The sequence below is a fragment of the Lichenostomus cassidix genome, chromosome 1 (assembly GCF_008360975.1).
Source record: "Lichenostomus cassidix isolate B80296 chromosome 1, HeHo_3.0, whole genome shotgun sequence".
In the NCBI taxonomy this organism is placed as follows: domain Eukaryota; kingdom Metazoa; phylum Chordata; class Aves; order Passeriformes; family Meliphagidae; genus Lichenostomus; species Lichenostomus cassidix.
The window spans coordinates 22,690,799-22,706,027 of NC_139479.1; positions in this window are offsets into that span (position 1 = coordinate 22,690,799).

The window sequence follows — 15,229 nt, forward strand, 5'->3', positions numbered from 1 at the left end:
CCCCAACTCCGCCCATGTATCGCCCCTGTGCTCTGAGATCACAGTGCTATGGGCCAGTGTGCTGTCCCTGCCCCTCTGTCTCTATAGAAAACCCTAGACCCTTTGCCATGATGATGTCTTCGCACGTGAGGTCTGCTGCCTCTGGGAGGTCTTTGGCCTCTGGTGGACCACGCGAATAAAATCCTCTGTGGTCACCATGCAAAGATTCTTCTTGCCTCCTTTACTGCCATCAAGTTCTGAAAAGCAGGCGAAACCAGAGCTAGATGTCAGCTCCCCAGTCAGTGTAAGTGCAGTGACCAGACATTTGGGGCACTGAGGCACTGACCCAGGCTGGGCAGAGACACTTTCCAGTAAGGCCTGTGGTTTGCCATAGCACCGCATGAAAGCAACCCAAAACTCAACAATAACATTCTTGTTAGCCCATTCTTCCAGCCTGTCCAGGTCTTTCTGTGGGGTGGCTCTCCTTTCCAAAGAGTCAAATTCCCCACTCAGTTTGATCTCATTGGCAAACTTTGTCATGGTACGTATGATCCCATCTTCCAGATCACTTATGAAGACATTGGACCCAATACTGACCACTGGGGGACCCCACCTATGACCCGTTGACACTTTGAAATGGAACAATTTACTGCCACCCTCTATGTGCTGTCCATCAGCCAGTTCCCCACCCATTGCCAGACTACTTGTCTAGATCATAAGACAAAGAAAAATGGGGTTTTTGTGCTGCCTAACCCAAAAAAATTATCTTTTGATAATTTATTCTGACAGAGTTTCAGTAAATTCTTGTCTGGTTGGAATTAATGAAAAACACAGCTGTGCATTCTGATCCTCAAATATGAATTTAAGAAAGAGTAACACAACTTTTTAAGGAAAAATCTAATGGCAAATATCAAAGGGGCAAAAAGACTTCCACATTGTAACTTGAAATAATTCTGGGAAAATAGTTTTTCAAGTGTCAAGTGCATGAAAAGGCAGGAAAAGGTTCTAGGCATTTTTGAAAATGTGACCTACAATAAAAGAATCTCTTTTCTATTTTGCTGGTCTTGGTAATCATTTCCAAAAAGAAAAACTAATTCCACCTACAAACTTGAAGTTAATCAGCTGTTGCCCTGCTGGGCATCATAAACGAAAGCATTTTCATAATGAGAAAACAGATCAAAACATGTTTCACATCTGGTGACAAAGAAATACAAAGAAAACAGTCATTAGAGCTAACAATCTTCTGGGTGAGAAATTTTTGGAGAGGGTAATTAAGCTTGAAAGTTCACTATTTCAAAGCTGAAGTGGGCAAGAGAAGTGAGAAAAGAGTGGAAAGCTGCAAAATCTTCTTCCTCTGGGTGTGCTGGGATGTGTGGAGCTGGCTCCTGACCTGGGCTGATCTGGTAGCTGGCACAGCACACAAGACAACCTCCTTTCTCCTAACCTTTATAGCAGCCAAACCAACCTCCTCACAAGGCAGAGGCAGCCTGGGGAATGTGTTCTGGCTTAGGGGCAAGAAAACACCTCCCACACACCCCATTCCCATTCTTTTCTCTCTCCATCACAAGTGTCTTCCCCATGCCTTTATCAGCCTCAACACACTCCCCATGCAGAAAGGAAGGTAAGGACAGCTCTGCCATTTGAGCATCTCCTCCTTTTGGAAGAGCCTTCTGTACCCACACAGAGTTATTAGAATATCTCTTTCCAATGTTGCAGTAACATGCTTGGATCTTTGGTGAATTTTGAAGAAGCCAAATTCATGAATAATTTCATTTCTCCCTGTCAGAGTTGACTGAACTATAGCATTTTCTGGTTCCTCACCCAAAAAATTCAGATTGAATGTTATGTTTCTTTTTGAACTTTTATTTCCATAAGTACTTACACTGATTTACATCTGCCTGTGGGTTGAGCCTGGGTGCTTTCAGCTGCTGGCTAAAGACTGGCTAAAGATCCAAAGTGAACATTTCCTTTCTTTGCAGCCCTGCTCCCTACTCTGAAGTTAATTCAGAGCCGAAGTCACTGTCCTGCCAGTGTTATTTCAGTTTTCAGGGTGTTCAGGATTTAAACACAGACCTGGATCCAAACTTCCCAAATAGCTTCCATCCTTTTAATTGGCTAAATCACAACCTTGGATTCAGAAACCCTCAACAATTTCACATTATTCCAAAGGGATTTTATTGAAATGTTACAAAACTAGCTTTTGGTATATTTTGGCAAAGAGAATAAAGTGAAAATTCAGCAAATGAATAATTTGTTGTGGGATAGAGAAAGCAGGATGCTGGCAGAAAACTCCTTCAGAAATTGTGACATGTAAAATAGGATTTCCATTGAAACAGGTGTGTGGGATGGAAAATAAGGTCAGACAAGTTTTTCTCCTCTGTGTGCAATCATTGCTGACAGGGATATGTCTCCCAGAAGACTTAGGGAGCCAGATATTGCTCCACTATTGATCTGAGTCTCAGGACTGCTAGAGAATTAGCTATTGCCTTAAGCACTTTTAGGTCATGGTTCCCTTTTAGGCATTTTTCCAGTTTTTTGTGGACATAACTGCACTTAAAACACCAGTAAAAGATGGGAGTTACAAATTAGTGGTTTCTGTGCAAACAATATGATGACTTTATCTTTTTCCTTTCTGTCTCAAGGTTTTATGTCCTTTCTTCATCATGTTGATTGTTAGGTTTGTAAAGAGCATCCATATAATTTCCCAATACTTTTATTTTTGGTTTAACTTCATATGTTCAGTTACAAAGGCAATAGCTAACAGCTGGATATTTTCTTCCAGTTAATGAGTTCTTATTTGGTTTCCCATTTTTCATTTTTTATATTATTTCAAAGTACTGTGATGCAATAACAACTATATTTAGCTCAGTTTTACTAGCCCTGTGCCTTCCCAATCTAACAGCTGACCAATTCGGAAAATCTAAACATAAGATGAGAAACTAAAAGGCGGGGGGGCAGAAATTAGACAATCAGCATGCAGTTATTTGCTATATGGTAGGGTCCTTATTGAACATCTTTATTCTTGCTGTAATTACACCTTAATCTCTATTATTAGTACATACGCTAAACACATCCCCTAAGTACAAGGAAAAAAAACATAGAAATAAGATACAAACCAGCAGATAAGTGATACCATCTGGGATTGTTTTGCCTTAGAGAATCCTGTCACTCTTGGCTATAAGGATTAGCTACAGACATTAACTCAGGCATATCATTTGAAATGTCTAAAGCTAGGTGAAATTTAAATTCTACTCCAAAAAGTGACTGAGGCTCTAATACACCTCTTCTTCAAAGCACAAGATAAGTGATCTATGGGGATACACCTAGAGCTACTCAACAGAAAAAATAGCTCAAGTAAGGATCAGATCCACCCGAGCTGCCATGACTTCAAGATAGTGAATTTGTCTTTTGAGGTGAGGTGTCTGACAGCACGAGGACAAAGGGCAGGGGATGGGAAGGAAGCTTGTTGGGACACTGACTCTGCACTTTCAGGAAACTTGTGGGTGGTGCTTAACAAGGAGGAGTAGCTGACCTGAGAAACACAGAGCTTCAGTCCAAGGATATTGACAAACTTGAGGCCTGGGCCAATTGAAAACCCATGAAGTTCAACACGGAGAAGCAGCAGCTTCTGTACCTGGGGCAGAGAGAGCACATGTGTCAGTCCAGACCCTACAGAAAACACATAGGAATTTAAATGAATGCAAGGTTGAAAATGGGACAGCAGTGAACTTTCACCACAAATTAAGAAAACCAAAACATCGGAAAGTCATGGTCAGTATATTATAGGAATTTATGATTGTCCTTTACACAGTGACAGTGCGGCTATACTTGGAATAATCTGCTAAATTTGTGTTCTCCCCAGTTCAGTAGGGATGTAAACAAACAGAGCAGGGTCCAGCAAAGATCTGCCAAGATCATTCATACAGATATGAAGAAAGTTGCATCCCCAGAGACCTTGGGAGACTGCCAGACAACACCATGGCTGACGTGATCTGCTGCTGGCATTTTCCTGTTCCACATGAGAGATTGTGCTTGATGTCCTACAAGGGTCCCTTCCAACTGATGAGTCTCAAATGCCATGATACTGTGGTTTTATTGGCCCATGATGCAGGTGACCTGAACCTTAGATCCTTGCTGGTCTCAGGGTACTTGAGAATGTAACTCCTAAATTGTTTTTAAGCAAGTGCTGTTAGCTGCTTTCCAAACATCCCATTGGATCTTGGTCAACATTCAAGGAACACAGCGAAAGGAAGAGAGGGAAAAAGAGACAGAGTGACAGAGCAAGAAGACACCAAAGTCAAACCCCTGTCCTGTGTTTTCACTTCCTAGAATCATGGGATGAAAAGCACACAGAATCTGGAAGATGAATTTAAACCAGCTGATACCTTGTCCCATTGCAGCTTGGACTATTCTTCAAAGGGAGCAGTATTAGTCACCGCCTGACACTTTCATGACTAAATTCCAATACAAGCATAATTTAAGGAGTATGAAAATATCCCAGAGTTTCTAGTCAGTGGGAAGTTGAGGGTGAAAAATGTTAAAGATTGCTGATAGATAAATCAGCACTGGAAAGAATGGAATATGCTATTGAAAGAGGAAGATGTACTTTTCATATTTGTATTTGTAAGGATGGTGAACATTAAAGAGTGGGAGGGATTGTGACAGATGAGAAAGAGAAAGAATCATAACAGAAAAATGTAGGGAAAGAGGCAAAAAATGTTGCTAAAACTAAAGAAAAAGGGAGACTATAAAAGGACTAAGTGTCATTGGCAGGAAAGGTAGAACAGAGTGACAGTACGAAAATAGAAAAGTGGGGAGAACTCCCTATATCTGGACAGATCTGGACAACGTTCATTGTAGAAACAGAGGAGAGCACAAGATACTTTCTATAATGGAGTCTAAAGGCAGTGAGGCATGAAGGACCTAAGACATCATCTTGCCAAGAAGAAATGCTTGACGGGAGAATGGCAGAGTAAATTACAGTTCTGTAATTCTACATGGTAATGAGGTTTTTTTCCAAAGGTGTACAGCAACACAAAAACAAAAGCAAAGACAGAAAATGTTTGTAGATGAGCCAACAGTGGAGATTAGTGAAACAGACAGTGGAAAAGAAGAGATGGGCAGGCAGACCTAAAGTCATGCCAAAATGCAGTTAAAAAAAAAAAAAAAGGCCCAAAACCATCTTGACAACAATATCAATAGGAGAAAGAACAAGGAGCAGAAGACAAACAGCGGCATTTAAATCCTGGAGAGTGCTCAGACACTGCCTGAATATTATTCCAGACCAGTGACCTGAAGGTAGGTTCATTGCCCTGCTCTGTCAGTCTTTAACTGTTTTGCTAAATCTATCAGGGCAGAGATCCACTTTAATTGAGGTACAGGGATGAAAATGAAGTGGTAAAAGGACAGAAGAGAGTCCTCTAAAACGACCTGTTTCTCTGATCTAAATTGATGAAAGAGGTCTAGGATTTGAAATAGTGACTTATGGCCTGTCTAAAGATGAGGCACTGCTGCAACTAGAGCATTCAGTAAATGTTCCCAAGATATATGTTAATTATCCAGCTCTGGAACTGCAAGTCTAGTTCTGATCCCAGAATTCTGTGCTACTATAAAATGCAAGTATAAGGCTAAATATCACAGAAATTTGTCTGTGCTTCCTCCACCCATGCCAACTCTTTAGAGCCACTCAGTGGTGCCTCTACTTTGCAAATATCATAGTGATGTGCTAAGCAATAGCTTCAGAGGAAGTATAGTCAGTATCCTGTCACTAATCCCATAAGATATACTGTAAAAGCATGAAATTAAAATTAATGAGAAAAAAAAGAAGTTATGGAGGTGTTAAAAGATTTTTAAAAAAATTATATTAGATATAACTTAATCACTGGGTGTAAAATCAAAACTCTGGAGCTGGACAAATCTCCCAAATCTCTCTCCAAATGCAGAGCCAGCATTCCAGCCCCAAGCATTGCACATATTTATCTCACCACATTCCACCCAAAAGTGGAATCCAGTCACTTTACCGAAAATCTTAATTTCCAGTGAAATACATGTGTGTTTTTAAATATTAAGTTTTAACTGTTCACAACCACAAATTCCCAGATGGTAAGCAGTTGTAAATAGAAAAGGGAAAGCTTGCAAAGCATGGAAAAAATGCTCTCTGGCATAGCTAAAAATTATAGGAACTGGCTTGCCTTTGCTATACTTCTTCCAAGATGTAAAAAGAAGCCAATGGATGGCTGCTTGCCATTTGTCATAAACCATTTCAAATATGTCTCCTCATTACTTTTTTTCATACACTTTCCCTATCCCTCTTTCCCTTCTTATCTTCAATAAAAATCTATACTTCTTCTCAGGAACTGTTTTTGGAGAAAGATTTTCCAGGTTTCATTATGTTGTTAAAATATAATAAGGTTGGACCTAGTGCAGGAGTCTCTCACAGCTTTGTAGCACATGCTGAAATAAACAGGACAGGGTTTGGCCCTTTGATTAATTTCGTCTTACTGCTCTGAACTGTGAGTGTTAAAGATACTATTATTTAGATTATTGCAAACCATCTCTCTGGCATTAATCTTCAAATTATATTCATTTCTGTCATTCAAAGTTTTGACATAGCGAAGTTAGAAGGACTTAATGAACTTTATATTTATATTTATTAATTAGTTTACCTATTCAGGTGCCTAAACTTGGAAGCCCAGAAGCGTCCAAGATACTACAAAATATTCTTCACCCAGCCTCCAGATGCATTCCCAAAAAGGTCTCTTGTGTCTCCTATGTCATATCTGCTGGGCCTTTCTGGGTAGCTGAGGTACCCTAAGGAACCTCAGGTGGCACAAGATATTTATGGCTTGGTAAATGAACTGTACCCTGATCACAGCTCCATTGAGCTTTCCTAAGTTGACCAGGAATCAGTGATTTTCACCTTCCAGTTGCAAAGCTACCATGAGTCTAAACAGTAAGAATAAAATAATGTCTTCCACTGACATGGTTTTAATTATTAATACTACAATTATTAGTTGGCTGTTTGAGATTTTTTATAATTCTAATATGCATTCTTTCCCCAGTCTTTATTCTTCTATGAAATGACAGTTTTCTGAACTCTTAAAAAATACAGTTATTTTGTTTTAAAGAGAACCAAATAGGTTAAACCTATGCAAAAACAGTGTCTGGGCCAATTATCTATAATCCAACAATGCAGAGCTCCAAAGATGAAAAGCAAAGTTACTATAGGCAAAAGACTTCACAAAATTATGTACAGGAACTTTTTAATAAGTATATTATTCAGTGGAAACACTTTAAGTTCGTTCCAGCCCTTACAGCAAATGGATTGAATTCTGCATATACCCTTGTACAAACAGGATAAAGCTCCCTTTTCTCACCCTGTAGGGCAAAGGATATTGGATCTTAAGGCCATAATATCTCTGTGCATAGGAAACTTATTACAAGTCCTGGGTCTGGTCCAGACATACATATATTTTAAGGAAACCATTCATTTGGAGAGAAAAGAAGGAATGATATCCGTCTCAGACTGAAGTTTGAGGTTCTGATTTTTTTTAGGTTTTGTTGTTTTTCTAATGAGTAGCAGCTGTTCAAATGTGCTCAGAAGGTAGAATGCTGAATAAGCTCCAGTGCATGGGATTATTGGGCAAGGATCCGGGGACAAGGTCAAAGGGGAGATATAAATAAATATTTATATAACAGCTCCCATTGTTGTCAGTAAGGGATGATAGCTCAGCAATTCTAAAAATCAGCAAAGCTTTATTTAGGTGTCTGGATATGAATATGAGAGACTGTACACAGTCCATATATAAACTATGCTATGTAGTTGGAAAAAGTGATATAACTGCGTTAATCTGACTTCTTACCTAAGTTATTGATTTCTGAAGACAATATTTCTGATTGCATGACACTGCTTGCATAGATACACCCTTCATTTTAGAAAAAAAAATACAACACAGTATTACTGTACAGATATTACAGGTATATGTGTTTCCAAAACTTACATTTTTTTCTGAAAATCCATTTCAAAAATATTGATGCAGTAGAATTAAGACCTTTTATCTGATACCAATGTTGGTCTTCTAAAGAATAGATTGCAGCAACCTAACTTTAAATCAGAATATATTCTGTTGATGCTGAAAGGACTTTTCAATAGTTGAGAAAATAATGCAGAGTGGCTAAAGATATTTTACTGTCTTACTGCATTAACATTAGTGCACTCTCTACAGGTTTAATCTAAATTTCTGATGCAGCCATCTTTGCTGCTACTTACTGACTTCTGTGTACATACACTAGTACCCTCTACTGGTCTTATATTTACTGTGGTGTTCAGCTAGTCTGAGGATGCAGAGGAAAACACCTTAGAGACATCTGAATGTGAATAGTTTTCTCTCTTCAATTTTGATCAGGAGGTCATGATCTCTATTCCAGTTTAAGGCATGACATTACTTGGTAATGTGAGGTGGTTTCTATCTGTCCTACAGTTCATTAAAATTGAGCATGAAGGCATGGATAGTGGAATCAACAATAAACCAGCACTGCTGGAAAAGACATAAAATACTGCACAGCTAATCATAGAGAAAATATGGCCCATATAACAGCTCTTTGTTCTCTACATTCTTGCTGTCATCTGTTGTGCTGTTTTCAAGAATGTCAGATGTGAATTGATTAGCAACATCTTTTCTTGAGGGGAGCAAAGCTATATTTAGTGTCTATGGGTTTTAAAATTCTGTAGCAGCCTATGAAATGCCCTGAAAGTATGTAAATTCAATTTGAGTTTAATTCCAGTTGAAGAAAAAAGTAGCAGTATCCAAAACAGCCCAAAAAGAAAATATGGCTGAAAGGAGCACCACAGACAAGAAAACACTGAATTTCTCAAAAGGCAGACAAGCAATTGTCCATAAAAGGACTCTCACGTGCCATTTTGTACCGTTTGGCACAGTTACAGAAAATCATGCAATCATTAGATTCTACCAAAAAGCCCTACATTTTTTAATACATTAAATGACAATTTTGGTCTTAAATACTCCTACACAAAAATATTCCCAAAAGGTTTCTTGTAAAAGTGGGAATGAACTTAGTTGTAATGATTTCCTAACATTAACCAATAAATAAAGCTATTTTAAACTACAGTTTCAAAGGAATGGAAACAGGAAAGATAATTCTTATCCTGAAATTTTGAAATATCCATGCCAATATTTCCAGTTTAGACACTGAATAGGATCCTTGACTTCAGTAACATTTAATATAGTATGATATTGTGCCCAGATCCTACTCTTCCCCATGGCTGAGATCCCCTAAAAATAATAAGTTCTGCTTTAGCAATGGCACACACTGATGAACTTTTGAAGCAAGAGGTTGACATGGCTTTTCCGTGCCAATGCTACCAGATTCTTACAGTCCACAACTAGAGCTGCATCACCAGATACTGTTGCCACCAGGTTCAGCTGAACCTATAAAGCTTGAGCACTGAAAAAAATGCTGTAGGTGGAGGGAGAGCTACACTGGATGCTGCTTCGTTTGTGTTTGGGCTTTTTTAAAATCCTATTTGTTTGGGGTTTATAGACTGTTACTTCGCATGAAAGAAATGCATCCAGAAACTTTTCTGGTTTGGGTTATTTTTACTGAGCAAATGTTCTTATAATACTAAAGCCCTTAAAGAGATTTCTTCTATTATGCTTAAGCTTGGTTACCCATGGACTTTCTCTCCCTTTGTTTTCATACTTGGCCTTGTTACAAAGGATCACAAATTTTATGCACACCAAGGAAACCATTGAACAGTTACAATAAATTAAGAGACCGGACAACTTATTCTGAATGCTTGTTTTTTCAATTGTAAAATGAGAAGAATGATCTTTCCAAATGAAAAAAATTAGAAAGAAAAGACTTTCTTTTTCTCTTGAAAAATGCTAAATTATTTCTAGAAACTTTTCTTATTCAACTAAATGGAAATTACCTTAATCAATTTCCTTAACCTGGTTCTCTGAGAAAGTAAGACCTAAATAATTGCCATCTGTATGTCCATCTGGATGTGCCCTGTCTTTGCCTTTATTTCCCCTCTCCCCTTATCAAGTAACCTATTAAATTCTTAAGCTTAATTTCTTAAAGAACATGTTAGAGGGAGGTGAATGATCCAAGCGATAGTATGTTTTTATATTTGCTATTAAAACAAGATGTTCAGAAGATTAGAGTTCCCTGTCTGTGCTCCCCTTCAAGGAAAAGGGAAGGAACAGTAAAGAGGTAGTGGCTGGTAGGCCAGTCAGGAACTTACACCTCTAAACTACTGACTTGGCACACTATCTCTTGCTCAGCTAGAGAGCAATAAAATGTGCTTAGGGGTTAAGGTGCGAAGCTGAAAGTATTGTGAGGGTGGCTGCTGGGGTCACATGAGGAAGCAAAGCATTGTGTTTTAAGCAGCAGGAAATGTAAGGAGAAGGGCTGGTAAGAGGGGGCTGGTTTTCTTAGTTTTGCTTCTTGATGAGTTATTGGAGGATACTTTTAGTTGTTTGTTGTTTTTTTTTTTTTTTTTAATTAACCGAACTGCATCACATTTATTTTCAAGAATGAATTAAAGATTAGGAATATTACATTTTCTGTTTTATTTCCAAATTTGCCTGTTTAGGTTGTACCTTAGACTAGTGGGTAAGGTATAAGGAAAAACCAATTCATGTAAGAGGAAGAAACACCCTTTTTCCACTTCTTTCTGAATAGAGACAACCAGACACAGAAATCATAGTATCATAGAATGGTTTTGGTTGGAAGGAGTCTAAGAGATCATCTCGTTCCAAGTCCCCCCCTACTATAGGCAAGGACACCTTCCACTACATCAGGTTGCTCAGAGACCCATCCAGCCTGGCCTTGAGCATTTCCAGGGATGGGGAATCCACAACTGTTCTAGGCAACTGGTTCCAGGGTCTCACTACCTTCACAGAAAAGAATTTCTGCCTAATATCTTATCAAATCCTACTCTTTTGTTTTAAAGACACTGTATCTTGTCCTGTCACTATATGACCTTGTGAAAAGCCTCTTTCTTATCAGTCTCCCTTAGGCACTGGAGAGTGCTATAAGGTCACCCTGGAGACTTCTCTTCTCCAGGCTGAACAACCCAACTCTCTCAGCCTGACTTCATTGGAGAAGTTCTCCAGACCTCTGATCATCTTCAACCTTTCTTTGATGGAATAGAAGGGACACTCTTTCGGAAGTATAGAATGGGGAAAATAAAGCTAGAGAAGTACATGGGAAAGAATTTCATTCAATCCACAATATAAATCTAAGCCAAATACACTTAAACCATTATTTGAAAAAATAGGTTTGTTGAATTAGTCTCAAAAGCTTTTGATGACAGATATCCCATTCCACATCCTTAAACAATCTTTCCTGTTATATATATTACTTTATTCAGGAGAGAAGAACTGACTCTTCTTCAACGCCTTCATATGGTTTAGAAATAAAAACTTCTTTTTTCTTTTGGGTTCATCCCAACTCTCATGTGGGATATTTAATACCTTCTAGGCTTCTACTACAACAAAATAAGAACAGAACCAAGACAGAGAGATAAATGACAGATAAACGGCAAATGTTTTAATTCAGGTAAAAGTACAAATAAACAGAAATAAAAGAAAACAAGGGCACAAATTAAACTACCATCTGCTGGAAATAACTTTTGGGAATACAGCTGTCAAGGCCTTTAAATTCTAAGCACTGCTGCCATTGTGGACAGTTTTTATGCCCAAATTGTGTGTCTACAACTGCCTGTGTATTTCACAGACATTTAAGAAAATTATAATCTTAATTAGATCAAGAGTGCAAACGAAAATCAAGTTCCAACTATGAATGCCGGGAAACACCTTAAGATACAGATCATGCTAGGATGATTCATTTGACAAGTTATCTAATTTAAGTAAATATTGCTGGGTTGCAAAAGTAATTTTAAAGAAAATGCCAAGTTGGTAGTTACAGTTGCCCTGGGGAAAAAATACATGAGTGATACTGTCTTCATACTCCTACTCAGACTACCCTTTGTGAAAATATTTATATTGCCTGTTTTTCAGTCTTGGTTCACATGATATATTCTTACTGTGTTTTGTTGAAAAACACATATTTTACAAAATATGTGGAATATACACACTTGCATTCGCAAACATACATGTACATGTAGATATTTTTACACAGAGAGATGAATAAAAAGAGAGAATTTATGTTATGGAAGCAAAGATAATCAGCTTCTCTGGCTTATGGAATGGAAACAATAGAAACACATTTTATCCTGAGGTCTGAAAAAACTATCTTCTTCCAATTGTTAATATCTCAGCTGACTGTTTTTTTGAATGAATGTCTAAATCAGGCAGAACCATGGGAAATTTAAACAGCTATTATAAACTGTCATGTGTAAAAATAGTTGAGATTATACATGGGTGGAAGATTCAACTTCACTAATATATCATGATTCATGCCCATCTTAAAGCATCCATTTGGTACAGACTTTGTTTCTTATCAAATGTTCATATGTTATTTACTGCCCATCCCTTTGCCCTGTCTCCCATTTATGGTTTTGGGTGCTGAAACAGTTTCAGAAACTGCAGAAACTGTCCACATAAGAAATATGACAGAACTGTGGGTAACACACCTTATTGCTATGATCTCTGAGACAGAGAATTTATTTATACTTTTAGCCTTTATCCTGTCCCTTTTCAATCACTTTCTGGAAATGACCCTTTACAAATTTTAGATTGAGTCATCCGTTTCAGCAGCTGTATAAGAAACAAAGAACCTTTCAATCTTGTACTAGTAATAGAATCACAGAATCAAAAAATTTGTTAGTTAGCAGCATATAATGCAAATAAACTTAATAGCATTTTTATTAGGTTTATTCATTCTATGCTGGTCCTGGTTAGTCCAAAAAGAGCTTTACTAAGTCGTGAAAAAATGGAAAATATTGTTTCATAGTTTCTATTATAAAAACTCTATTATTTTCAAAATTTTATAACAAAATTATAATAAAGCTATCATTCTGTTTACAAATTACACTGCAATTACTTGTTTTTATAAATATAATAATCTTTAGGGCAAGTTATAGGATTACTCTAAGATACTGTAAATAAATAGAGGGAAAATTCCAAGTTGGTATGCATTTGGATAATTTTAAATGGCACAAAATCTTCTACGGGACATGAACATGAACTTAATTTAATTAAATGATAATATTTGTACAATCAGCATGCCAAAGTATCTCAAACTGCTCTGTTGTGTGGGGCCCGTGGTCCCTTTCATTCTGGCTGGGTAGAAAAGCTATGGACTGTCTTTGAAATGTGTCCTTTTGTTTGATGAAAATTATCTCAAAGCAATTAGGGTCACAGCTGAAAGAGAAGCATTAGTAAAAATTGAAAAAGCAAAGGGGAAAGCAGCACTTAATCTGCCTCTTACGCCCATAAAACAGAGCAAAGTTGAGTGTCCTGGTCTACCAAAGTAATTCTGTTGGAGGAGATCCTCACAGCATAAAGGTGATTTATATCATGAAGCCACAAGCCTGCTTCCCTGGGGGACACGTGCCCAGACCGCCCAGTCTTTAACGTGGTTGTATAAATTTGGAAAACAGCTGTGTTAGCATAGTGCTGGGCATGAGCTAACATGCACAGGATTTTTATTCCGGGTTGTTCTATCTGGCTGTGCCAGGGCATGGGCAAAACAGACACAAAACTGCCTCCGGCTGCTCGTGAACATATCCTGTATGTGAATCTCAGTGAAGGAGACAAAAAAAAAGGGAACACACCCTTCACAGCAAAATTTGGCTGCAATCAATTTCAGATCCCCTATTCAAAATAACTACCTAGCCAGGTCAGTTTTTGGATGATAAAAATTTGCACACCAGGCTAAGACCAGAAGCCTCAAGGGAGCCCCTGTTGCCACAGACACAAGTCCCAGAGAGATGATGCCACCAGAATCTATTACTCATTAAAAACCACACTGCATTGTATGCTGCCTGTTTCTAACATTTTTAGGCAAATACATTCATATATTTAAAACATTCCCACCTTTCTGGTCTTTGAAAAGACTACATCCCAGAATAGACAAGGTTTAATATTTGGTACTGGTGCACCCATTCTGGACTTTCATCTCAGTCTAATTCTCCTAGAAGGAGGACATTTGGCAGAAAAGTCATGGCAATGTGCTCAAAAAGACTGAGGAAAAAAAAAAAGATTCTTACTCATTTCTTTGCATTTGACAGCATCTAGTTTTGCAGATAATCCCTGTGGTGCTCCCTATCAAATAGAAAAGACATGTAGCTGACAGCACTGGTCAGACTGAAAGGAAGAGTAAGCTTCAAAGCCTGCACACCGAGAAGGGAAGGTTGCTGTAGGATAGGACAGGTCAGAACAGGATAAGGTAGCTAAGGCAAGGCAAGTCCTGCTCTGTTCTTTAATAGTTATATTATATGTCTATTTCCAACATTATTGTGACATACATTTTACCTTCTGTTTGCTGTAAAAGCTAAATTGATGAGTTAATTTCCTTCATATGAAATGCATTGCTATTGGAAAAAAAAGAATTGGCAAGTTCACAGCTATGAATCTGATTTACTTAAGTGGCTGATAATTATGCTACTAACTTCAGTGGATACAGCACCAGATCCTTATTAACATGTGCTTTCTTAGGGACTCACTGCATTTAAATTACAAGTGTAAGTGCCATCTGTAAAGTTGTTCTGAGGGCATTTTGTGATGCTGTGTCACACTATTGCTTATAAATTAAGTTATAAATTAAGCAAAAGTTATACTGAAGAGCAATATCTGGAAATAGTAGTGTGTACCTAACAAAATCCAGACTGTATGATAGGAAACTGCTTTTTCTTTGTGAGATTAGTTTTTCCTCAAAAGAAAACTAAAAAAGTCCAGAAAGTGGCCTAACCACAATGCAGTTCTCAAGAAAGTCATAACACATGGAGTTCATATACCTTGGAAGAAAGCAATGTGTAATTCCACAAACCTCTGCATCCCATCTAGATAATTGAACTCTCTGTCTGATGATCAAAGAATGACACGAGAAATCACTAAGATGGCTGGTTACTTTATAAGTAGTTCATTTCTGGTGTATTACCTCTAGATACTTGGATGAAAGATATTTCTTACTGAAATTGGATTTTAAACTGTTCCCCCAACTATTCCTTTACATTCCTTCATTCCTTTCCTTTATATCTTGATATAATTGGATTTTCCTTTATTTTCCATGCAGTTCTGTGTAATATTTAAGCCCAGCT